Source organism: Fundulus heteroclitus, unplaced genomic scaffold (genome assembly GCF_011125445.2).
Source record: "Fundulus heteroclitus isolate FHET01 unplaced genomic scaffold, MU-UCD_Fhet_4.1 scaffold_68, whole genome shotgun sequence".
NCBI classification, from domain to species: Eukaryota; Metazoa; Chordata; class Actinopteri; order Cyprinodontiformes; family Fundulidae; genus Fundulus; species Fundulus heteroclitus.
In genome coordinates, this window is record NW_023397121.1 from 627,961 (window position 1) to 637,488 (window position 9,528).

At 43.3% G+C, this 9,528-nt stretch overlaps 1 long non-coding RNA gene across 1 annotated transcript; it reads left to right on the plus strand.

The window, feature by feature from the left end:
• Positions 1-2,004: 2,004 nt before the first annotated feature.
• Positions 2,005-3,203, plus strand: LOC118561608. Its single transcript, XR_004930168.1, has 2 exons — positions 2,005-2,104; positions 2,713-3,203. It is a non-coding gene; the product is annotated as an uncharacterized LOC118561608 (long non-coding RNA).
• The last annotated feature ends 6,325 nt before the right edge of the window (positions 3,204-9,528 follow it).

Below are 9,528 nucleotides of genomic sequence, written 5' to 3' on the forward strand. Positions count from 1 at the left end.
TGATGGATCATTTTCTGCTCTGCAGCAACTGCTGCATGAGGAAACTTCACACAAACTAAATGTCATTTTTATTCTCTCACTCCTAGAAAATAGATTATTTCTTCTCAGAACGATGTAACAAAAGCAAAGCATCGAGCTTGTGCAAAAGCAGAAACCTAAATTCACAAGACTTAAACACTGTTAAAATAAAGACATGCAGTAATTATCATAAAGTGCAGTAAAATATGTTTAGAATAATCCGATATGAGGTTTCTGTATCTTCAGACAAACACTAATAGCCAAATAAACTGCAGTGATGAGTGCAGCAGAGCTCATTACAGAGCAGTAGATTAAACTAACAGGATTAATTGATATTAAACTTACACACAGTAGCACAGTTAGAAAGAACATTGTATTGTATTTAGAAAGGTTCAGTTTGGCTTCAGACATAATCATTCCACAGAGACAGCTATAAGTCTGCTGCTTGAAAAGTTTCAACAATCACTTGACAGCGGACAAATCACTAGCGCAGTTTTCCTTGACTTGAGGAAAGCTTTTGATACGGTGAATCACAACTTACTGATCTCAAGGCTTTCATCGTTTAATTTTTCGGAACGATCATTGTCTTGGTTTCAATCATATCTGAAAGATCGTGAACAATGTGTCGTCATTAATAACAGTAAATCTGTATTTCGTAAAATAGTAACTGGGATCCCACAAGGAACTATCCTAGGTCCAGTCCTCTTTAGTTTGTATGCTAACAGTATTCCTGAAATTTGTCCTGAAGTTAACCTGCAAATGTATGCTGATGACACCATTGTTTATACATCGGACAAAAACAGTATTGTAGTCAGTGAAAAACTGCAGAACAGCTTGCAGAGATTATCATCATGGCTAAATGACTCTTGTTTAACTCCCAACACAAAGAAAACTAACTGTATTTGCTTTTTAATTAAGAAAATGTCATTACAGTCTTTGAATATTCAGATCAATGGGGTCCTTACTGAGCAAGTACCACAAGAAAAATATTTAGGAATAATTCTGGACGCCATGTTGATAAAATCAGCAAAACTGTTAGATCTGACATAAACTGTTATAATTATTAGGAATTGCTTAACACTTCACTGTGCTGAGATGTTTTTAAACTCCATGATCCTCTCACACTACTCTTATGGAGCTCCAGTCTGGTCTCAGACTAGCCAAACCATCCTTAAACCATTAGCAAGTCTTTAATCGGGCTCTGATTGACTTTTTTTAATATCAAAAGCCAATCAGATTTTACCACTGTCACAATTTGGCTAAATTTGGCATTTTAGACTTTCCTAATTTTATAAATTATAATCTTTTAAAACAGATTTTTAAGTGTTTAAATGGACATGCACCTACTACACCATTGAGTAATTGCATAGAGACTGCAGGGCAATAGCAAATCCACTAGAGCGTCTTCTGAGGGAAATTGTAAGGTCCCCTTTCGCAGAACCACTTTTGCTCAAAGTGCTCAGTTCGTGGGAGGATCTGCAGTGTGGAACTCACTTCCTGGTGATTTAAAGTCTGTAACCAGTTTTAGTAAATTTAAAAAACAAACAAAACTCTGGTTATGCCAAAAACAGAACTGTAATCATTTTTGATGTTTTTATATTTTACTGTATCTTTTTAGATATTGTCAATATTATGTTGTGCTATTTTAAATGACTATTAGTTTAACTTTTAGTGGCACTTTTTAAAAAAACGCCCATCTAGGGACAAGTGCTGTGAATTAGCAGTAGCTATCGCACTATGACGCCAACATGGGACTGCTGTCATGCTCAGTTTGTCTATGTCGATGTGTGTCTGTCCCTACCAAATAAACTTTGAAATGAAATGAACAGTGGAACATTCCGAAAGCAGAGCTGCTAGAAAGTGACGGCAGGAGTCTTTGTTAGCTTTAGACTTTAATGTTCAGGTTCCCACATAGCGGTCATTGTTAATACTGCTGATACGTGGTTTAAGGTAAAGGTATTAATGTGATCTTCTGTCTGCAGGTCTGATTGGTGCCTGCATGAAGAGGAAAGGCTGCTGCTGCTGCTGCAGAGCCAAGGACTCTGCAGAACTCAGCCTAGACCACCAGGAGATGCAGAATCCACAGGTAACAAACCGCCATCATGACTGAAGCTGTTCACTGTTCAAGGTGCTAAAACCAAAGCCACCACTGCTGCTGCTGCTGCTGCTGCTGCTGCTGCTGCTGCTGCTGCTGCTGGGCTTGATGGTCACAGCAGAACAGCAGCTAGTCTTTAGTTTTAGCAGAGAGGTCTGAGTCTTTAACGTCACGGTGAAGAACATTGACCCGCTCTGCTGAATGGAGTTAACTCAGACACCATGGAGGGTTCTCCAGCAGGAACGGCCTGTTGAAGGTCCCACCACATGTCAGCAGGTTCTGCTCTGGGAACCTTTAACCCAGTCTCTCCTTCTGATTGCTGAATCCAGACCTCTGAGGCCTGCAGAGCTCTAGATGTTGTCCTGGTTTCCTCTGAGACCTCCTGGATGACCTCTGGGAGTAATTATGGTCGATCAGCCTCTCCTGGGAAGGTTCTCCGTTGTTCCATGTGTTCTCCATGTGTGGATGGTGGTTCTCCCTGTTCTTCAGACTCTTCCACCAGCCCATTAGCTGCAGCTCCTGCTCCTCTCTCTGCTCCTGCAGCACCAGCAGTAGTGTTGCTCTTACTCTCTGCTGATGTCTCCTGTGTTTGGTTCCAGAACAAGATCATCCAGCTGTCTCCCTCTGGGGTTCTTTCAGAGTGCATTTACTCCTACAAAGCTCAGCATCCTGGCTACATGCAGCCTCAGTACTGACTCACACCTGGACAGGTAGACCACACCAACGTCTCTGGAGGTTCTGGAGAGAAGTCAACTTCAGAAGAAAAGCTCTTCTAAATCTGATGGAGCTCCAGGACTGGTGGACTGTGGAGAACCCTCAGAGACCTGCTGACCATGTAGTTCATGAAGCTCCTGAAGGTCCTGGTTGTGAATGTGGACCTGTTTAAACTCAGACATGAACTGTAGAGGGTCTATCCAGACCTGGAGTCACACCAGGGAAGGAGTCTGGGACCAGAAGATGGTCTGAACTGCTGTAAACGTGGCCTGTTCTCCTGGATCTCAGTGTTTCCATGGCTTGTCTTGTTCTAGTTCTTGTTCCTCTACCTCTGATCTGTTCTCTGACATAAACGATGATAAAGAACCTGACAGTCCGATTGTCTGCTGCAGTCTTCATGCCTCGGTCCAAATGAAGGACCTCAAAGTGACAAAAGCCCCAACAACAGGAAGTTGGTAGGTGGTTTGTTAAAGCAGATCAGCCCCACCACCAGAACCATGTGGGTCAGAGTTCTGCAGGTCTTTGTCAGCTCAGCTAACCACTTATCTGAATCACAATCAGAAATACTTTAATAATCCCAGAGGGAAATTTATGTTTCAGTACAACCGCCATAACATCACATACATCACAAACATGTCAAGCGGAGACGATTTACTGAGGCCTTGCTGCCAAGGACACAGCCTCACACGGTGCCCACAGGGCGCTGACATTACTCTGTGGAAGGATAGAAGCCACAATAGGAAGGGAGAGGGAAAAACACATATATCACACTTCATCCTAATAACAGCATACCGTTTAAGATATCAAAAACCTCTGGCATGAGAAGCACAAATATGACGAGACACCTATAAGCAGAAGGTAAACATTAAAGACTGGTCGCGTGTAAGTTCATAAGTTGTTGGGAGCATCAGTTTTGTGTGTCTGTTTGGGTGAAGTGACAGGATCCGCAGATGTCAGCGGGGGAGGAGGGAGCGGGGGAGAGTTCTGAGCTCTATCCGCCATAACAACCAGGGAGTGTTATTGATAGGGGAGGGATAATCCAAATACCTTATTTGTTATGAGGACAAGCTGCACAGGTTAGTTATTAGGATGTCAATGAAACCCAACAGCAAACCAAAAAGTTAGCCTTGTAAACTCATGTTGCACAAATGAACATATTAGCTTTGCTACCTAAGAACAGGGAGAACCACCATCCACACATGGAGAGCACATGGAACAACGGAGAACCTTCCCAGGAGAGGCTGACCGACCATAATTACTCCCAGAGGAAACCAGGACAACATCTAGAGCTCTGCAGGCCTCAGAGGTCTGGATTCACTAATCAGAAGGAGAGACTGGGGCAAAGGTTCCCAGAGCAGAACCTGCTGACATGTGGTGGGACCTTCAACAGGCCGTTCCTGCTGGAGAACCCTCCATGGTGTCTGAGTTAACTTCATTCAGCAGAGCGGGTCAATGTTCCTCACCATGATGTTAAAGACTCAGATCCAGCTTTCATGAACACTGGATTCAGATTCAGAAACTTTATTTATTCACAAAACCAAACCAGAACCAAGTCCAGACCATTTCAGCCCTCACAGCACCAGAAACGGGTCAGGCAGGTCTGGCCATGACGGAACCTGATTTATAGTATCTATAGAACTAAAAAGCACCATGAGTGGTTACTAAATACACGATCACACCCAGTAAATGTTTCCAATAATGTCCCTTCAGATGTTGATTATTCTCACTGAACTCTTTGCTAGCTAACAACTAGCAGCTAACCACGCCTTCAGCGCTTGGTCCCCTGAAGAACCAATCAGGTTCTCATGAGGACTCTGATCAGCTCCTCCATGAACCGTTGCTATGCATGATGGTGGCGCTGCAGCCCAGCAGCTGGTAAACCTCTCTGCTAAAAATAAAGACTAGCTGCTGTTCTGCTGTGACCATCAAGCCCAGCAACAGCAGCAGCAGCAGCAGCAGCAGCAGTGGTGGCTTTGGTTTTAGCACCTTGAACAGTGAACAGCTTCAGTCATGATGGCGGTTTGTTACCTGTGGATTCTGCATCTCCTGGTGGTCTAGGCTGTATTCTGCAGAGTCCTTGGCTCTGCAGCAGCAGCAGTCTTTCCTCTTTATGCAGGCACCAATCAGACCTGCAGATCAACATCTGATCAGTCACCTCACATTTAAACAAAACACGTGTCTAACAAACACTTCAAGAAGGTTAGACACACCTTTGGGAACTGGAGGAACTACCACACTTGATGTCCAACCAGAGAATGCTATCATTTCCTGGTTAGAGAACCGACCACAACGTTTCCTAACGTTTTTGGTATGTTACCTTTAGATTTGTTTGTGCATTTCATTCAAATATACACATATATCAGGACATGATATAAATAATGTTTAGAGTATTAATCACATCAAATTTGTTTATATAGCACATTTAAGAACAACTGCCATTGGCCAAAGTGCTGCACACAGAAAGAACATTGATAATTTAGAACAAACACTCTACAAATAAAGAAAACAGAAAAACGCTTACACTGTGTTAGAACCCAGTGAGTAGAAATGTGTTTTAAGAAGAGATTTAAATTGATGACTTTTATTCTTTAAAATAATTGTTTACATAGTTTCATTGTGTACGTGCTCTGAATGGCCCTGCAGCTTGTCGGTCACAACAATCTAATCTGTTGTTTCTAAACGGTCTGTTGCTTTTGTGAATTTTTACTTCCACAACGTTTTATCCTGTTCTGGTTCTGGTCAGCTTCTCTTACTGGCTTCCATGTCTGCCGCTCTATTACCAAAATAAAATACCAGGTGCTGCGTTCTGTTTGGGAACCCTGGGGACTCTCATCTGATTGGTCAGGAACCAGGAAGTAAACACGGGCTGCACTCTGAACAAAAGAAGTTCTGGGGTCCGTTCTTCGTACGTCGCTAACTCAGTTAGCAGGATTTCATTGTTGACGATTTGGCATGATCTTGGATCGTTTGGTTCTTCGAAAGACTTCCTGCACTTGTTGTCATAGCAACATGTGCGGCAGCTTAAACCTGCTCCAGAGCAGGCTTATTTCATGTAAACAAGATTAGATCACGGCTGTATAAGCGGAGGAGATAGAGAAGTCTGCCGTAGCCATGTCCATTTTTACGACAGCAACCTGTTGCGGAAGGTGCAAGAATAATTAGCAGAGTTTTTCGAATTAATCGCGTATTGCGCAATAGACAGGATCCTTTAGCGCAGCGCGACAGTGTAATTGTAGAGATTTTTCTTGATGGCTGTTATAAACAGACACACACATCATTTAACAGTGGCTTTTAAAGAGGAAAAAGTGGTGTTGGAGCCATAAATCTAAAATATTTAAGTTATTTGTATGATGGTTTGCTTTTTATTTTTATCATATTCAGTAAGAAGATTTGTTCGGGCCATTTTATTGTGAAGTTTAGTTTTACTTTGAAAGGCTTGCTTCCTGTCGAGCCGTATATTGTATTATAAAAAACTATGGATGGATTATCTAGACACGGAGCAATACAGTTTTACCGTGTAAACTGTGGATGACTTGGAAAAGGAAGATTTTCATTTTTTATGGATAAAGATTTTTTTTTTTGTTAAAATTCCCAGTTTGCACGCGTCCTTTACTTCCCGTCTCTAAGGAATGACACTGAAATGTGGATCTCTTGACAAAACAAGTGCCTTTTTAAAATAAAGTATAATAATTAAAGGCTACCATTTTGTAGAATATTCTTGTATTTCCCTTTTACTTGTCCCCATGTTCTAGTGGGTCCTGTGGAAGCTCTGATATAAAAGAACAAAGTAAATATGAGATTATTAAAATGCAAAAATTAATACTGTAGAAAGTGATAGAAACATCTACCATGGACAGTATTTACGCATTAATTTGTCTGCTGCTTTTTGCCAGCCCTCTCTCCTGGCTTTAACAGATTTTTAGGTGTTTTAATTAATGACTCAAATTCATCATAACCTTCCATTAAAAGCTCGTGTTCTGCTGGGAGAAAAACTGTGGGCGTTCTTTGGCCATGCTGAACAGCCAATAGCAGCGCTGCTGATCAATGTTTCTACTATCGATACATTTCCCCTTTTAAACAAACGCATGAACGCGCAGTTATCTCAGATAACTCAATCCAGCCATACTAATCATAAACAACAGGTGTGTTTGAAGAACCCAATTAGCCGGATCAGGATTAGCCGGATGAAATCATCTTGGATGTCTCATTTGATCTTGGACGTTTTAAGCAACGTACAAAGAACGGACCCCTGGACCGTAATTCTAGGTTCGAAAGGAGAAAAATGGGACTAAGCTGTTGTTGATGGAGAGGATTGTTTATGGGAATGTTACTAACATCCTGGGTGAGAAATGAGAATGATTTAGGTTGATTTTACAGTAAATATCTTACTTATTGCTCCTTTAAAGCCCACAACTTTATGATGAAATAATCTTCCACTGCTAGCTCTGCCAACTAGTTCTGGCTGCAGCCTCTTTAATCAGCTTTTTACCAACAAATGATAAATGTATAAACTAGCAGCTGTCCCTTTACAGCAGATCAGCTGCAGACTAGAACTGACCTTTTCAGCTGCATCCAGCCTTTCAGCGATGGCTTTCTAGAAGCTTCTACAGGTTTTCTATAGAAAATGTGCTCTGTAAACATTTCTGCCCTTCATCAGGAGCTTGTTCCTGACGTCTGAAGGTCACTTTATTTATTTCATGCAGAAGTCCTACTGCAGTTTAGCAGCAAATGTCATCATTTCTGCCTGTGGCCATCAGCAGACATGTAAACTTTGTGCTTCCTGCAGTCTAAACGTCATAGTTTCTGATCACATCTAAACTAATTACTAGAAGCTTCTGTCAGGATTGTGCAGCAACAACTAAAGGAGATGTCCTGGACAAAGGAAACTAGCTGGTCTTTTCTAGCAAGCAGAAATGTTAGAAGAATAAAATCCTCCAAGCTGCAGCTCTGAGAAACCTGCTTACCAAGAAGAGAAACAATCAGGACGGCATTCAGGGCCAAGGAACCCAAAACGGCTGGTTCTGTGAGCCAGTCTGCTGGGGTTCTGGACGTGGTGGACGTGGTGGACAGGGTGGACAGGGTGGGGCTGCTGGGGCTGGATGGGGTGGATGGAGCAAGCCCAGCTGAAAATGAAGAAGGTCACAGAGGTCTGAGACAAAGAGAACCAGAGCTGCTCCTGTTGAAGCAAGTCAGGGTTTAACGGGGAGACGTGAGCTTCTGTGGAGCCACCTAAAGTAGACACTATGTTAACCTCTCTGCAGCGGGGAAACTGGTTCTGTGGTGACCTGATCTGGAGACCATCACCTGGCTCTCATCAGCCTCCTATGAATCCTGAAACACCTCCAAGTAGACGTGGGAATTATTACAGGACACCCAGCTTCTCCTCAGACTCTGCTAGCTTGGACAACGTGTCTCTAACTTCTAGAAGTCCCTTTAGCACGTAGAGAACGGTTCTGACCTGAACCCGTCATTCAACCAGCAATCATCTCCCTGGACCTCTACTGCTGACTCCATCATCTCCATGGACCTCTACTGCTGACTCCATCATCTACCTGGACCTCTACTGCTGACTCCATCATCTCCCTGGACCTCTACTGCTGACCCCATCATCTCCCTGGACCTCTACTGCTAACTCCATCATCTACCTGGACCTCTACTGCTGACCCCATCATCTTCCTGGACCTGTACTGCTGACCCCATCACTGCTGACTCCATCATCTCAGCTCAGCAGCTTCTTCTGGGAGAATTACTAGATTTACTCTGCAGACACAGAACTTTACTAGATTCTGACCATCAAGCTTTAGACCTCAGTGAGGAACCAGTAACAGAACCTGTGGACCGCTGCTTCAGCCTTGGTAGTCACCTGATATCAGCATGAAGGTGTCCACATCAACAGTCCTGCCGTCCTCCTTCCTCCCACAGAAGTACCGCCTGCTGTCCTCTGCAGAGACGTTTTTAATCTCCAGCGTCTTTCCAGCTATTAGAAATTTGGTCTTGAAGTCAGGAGAGTCGTAGGTGGAAGTTGTTGAAGAAAAGGTCCGTCCGATTTTTATTTTGAACTTGTAGATCTCCATGGCCCAGTAGATATCACCATGGTTGATGGAGCAGGTTAAAGTCACATCTGACCCAGCTCTGCTGTGACCTCCTCCACCCTCTGAGCCTGTGAAGGTAGCAGAACCAGCAGCAGCAGCAGCATCCACAGCAGGTCCATCAGCAGGCCTACATGTAGCAGTGGAGCCACTGTCAGGAAGCTCCTCTGCTGTGAAGCTGACACAAAGTGCTCTTCACTTCCTATTTCTCTGGGGATGACACTACGTCTGATGACGAACCACGACTACGGAGCTCGTCTCAGAAGGAGGAAGTGAAGCTGCTCTCCTCCTCCTCACTGCTGCAGCTGGAATCTCTGCCAGCGTTTGGATTTATGGAAGGTCACACTTTACCGCTTTATCACTGGTGAGCAAAGAAAACTTCTCAGTAAGGCTCCAAACAGCAGTAGAAGTGTAGAAGTGGTTTACTATAAAATGAAAAAGTCAGACATGTGGATATTAAAACTGTCATGGTTTTTAAGTGTTTGGCCCACATGCAGACACAGACGGAAGCAGGAACAGTTTTAAGATGTTTATTTTAGGCTCAGGCGAGGTCTGAACATCAGAGCTGGAACGACTGCGGAAAGAAAGAGAATATATTACTGAGGATCGAAC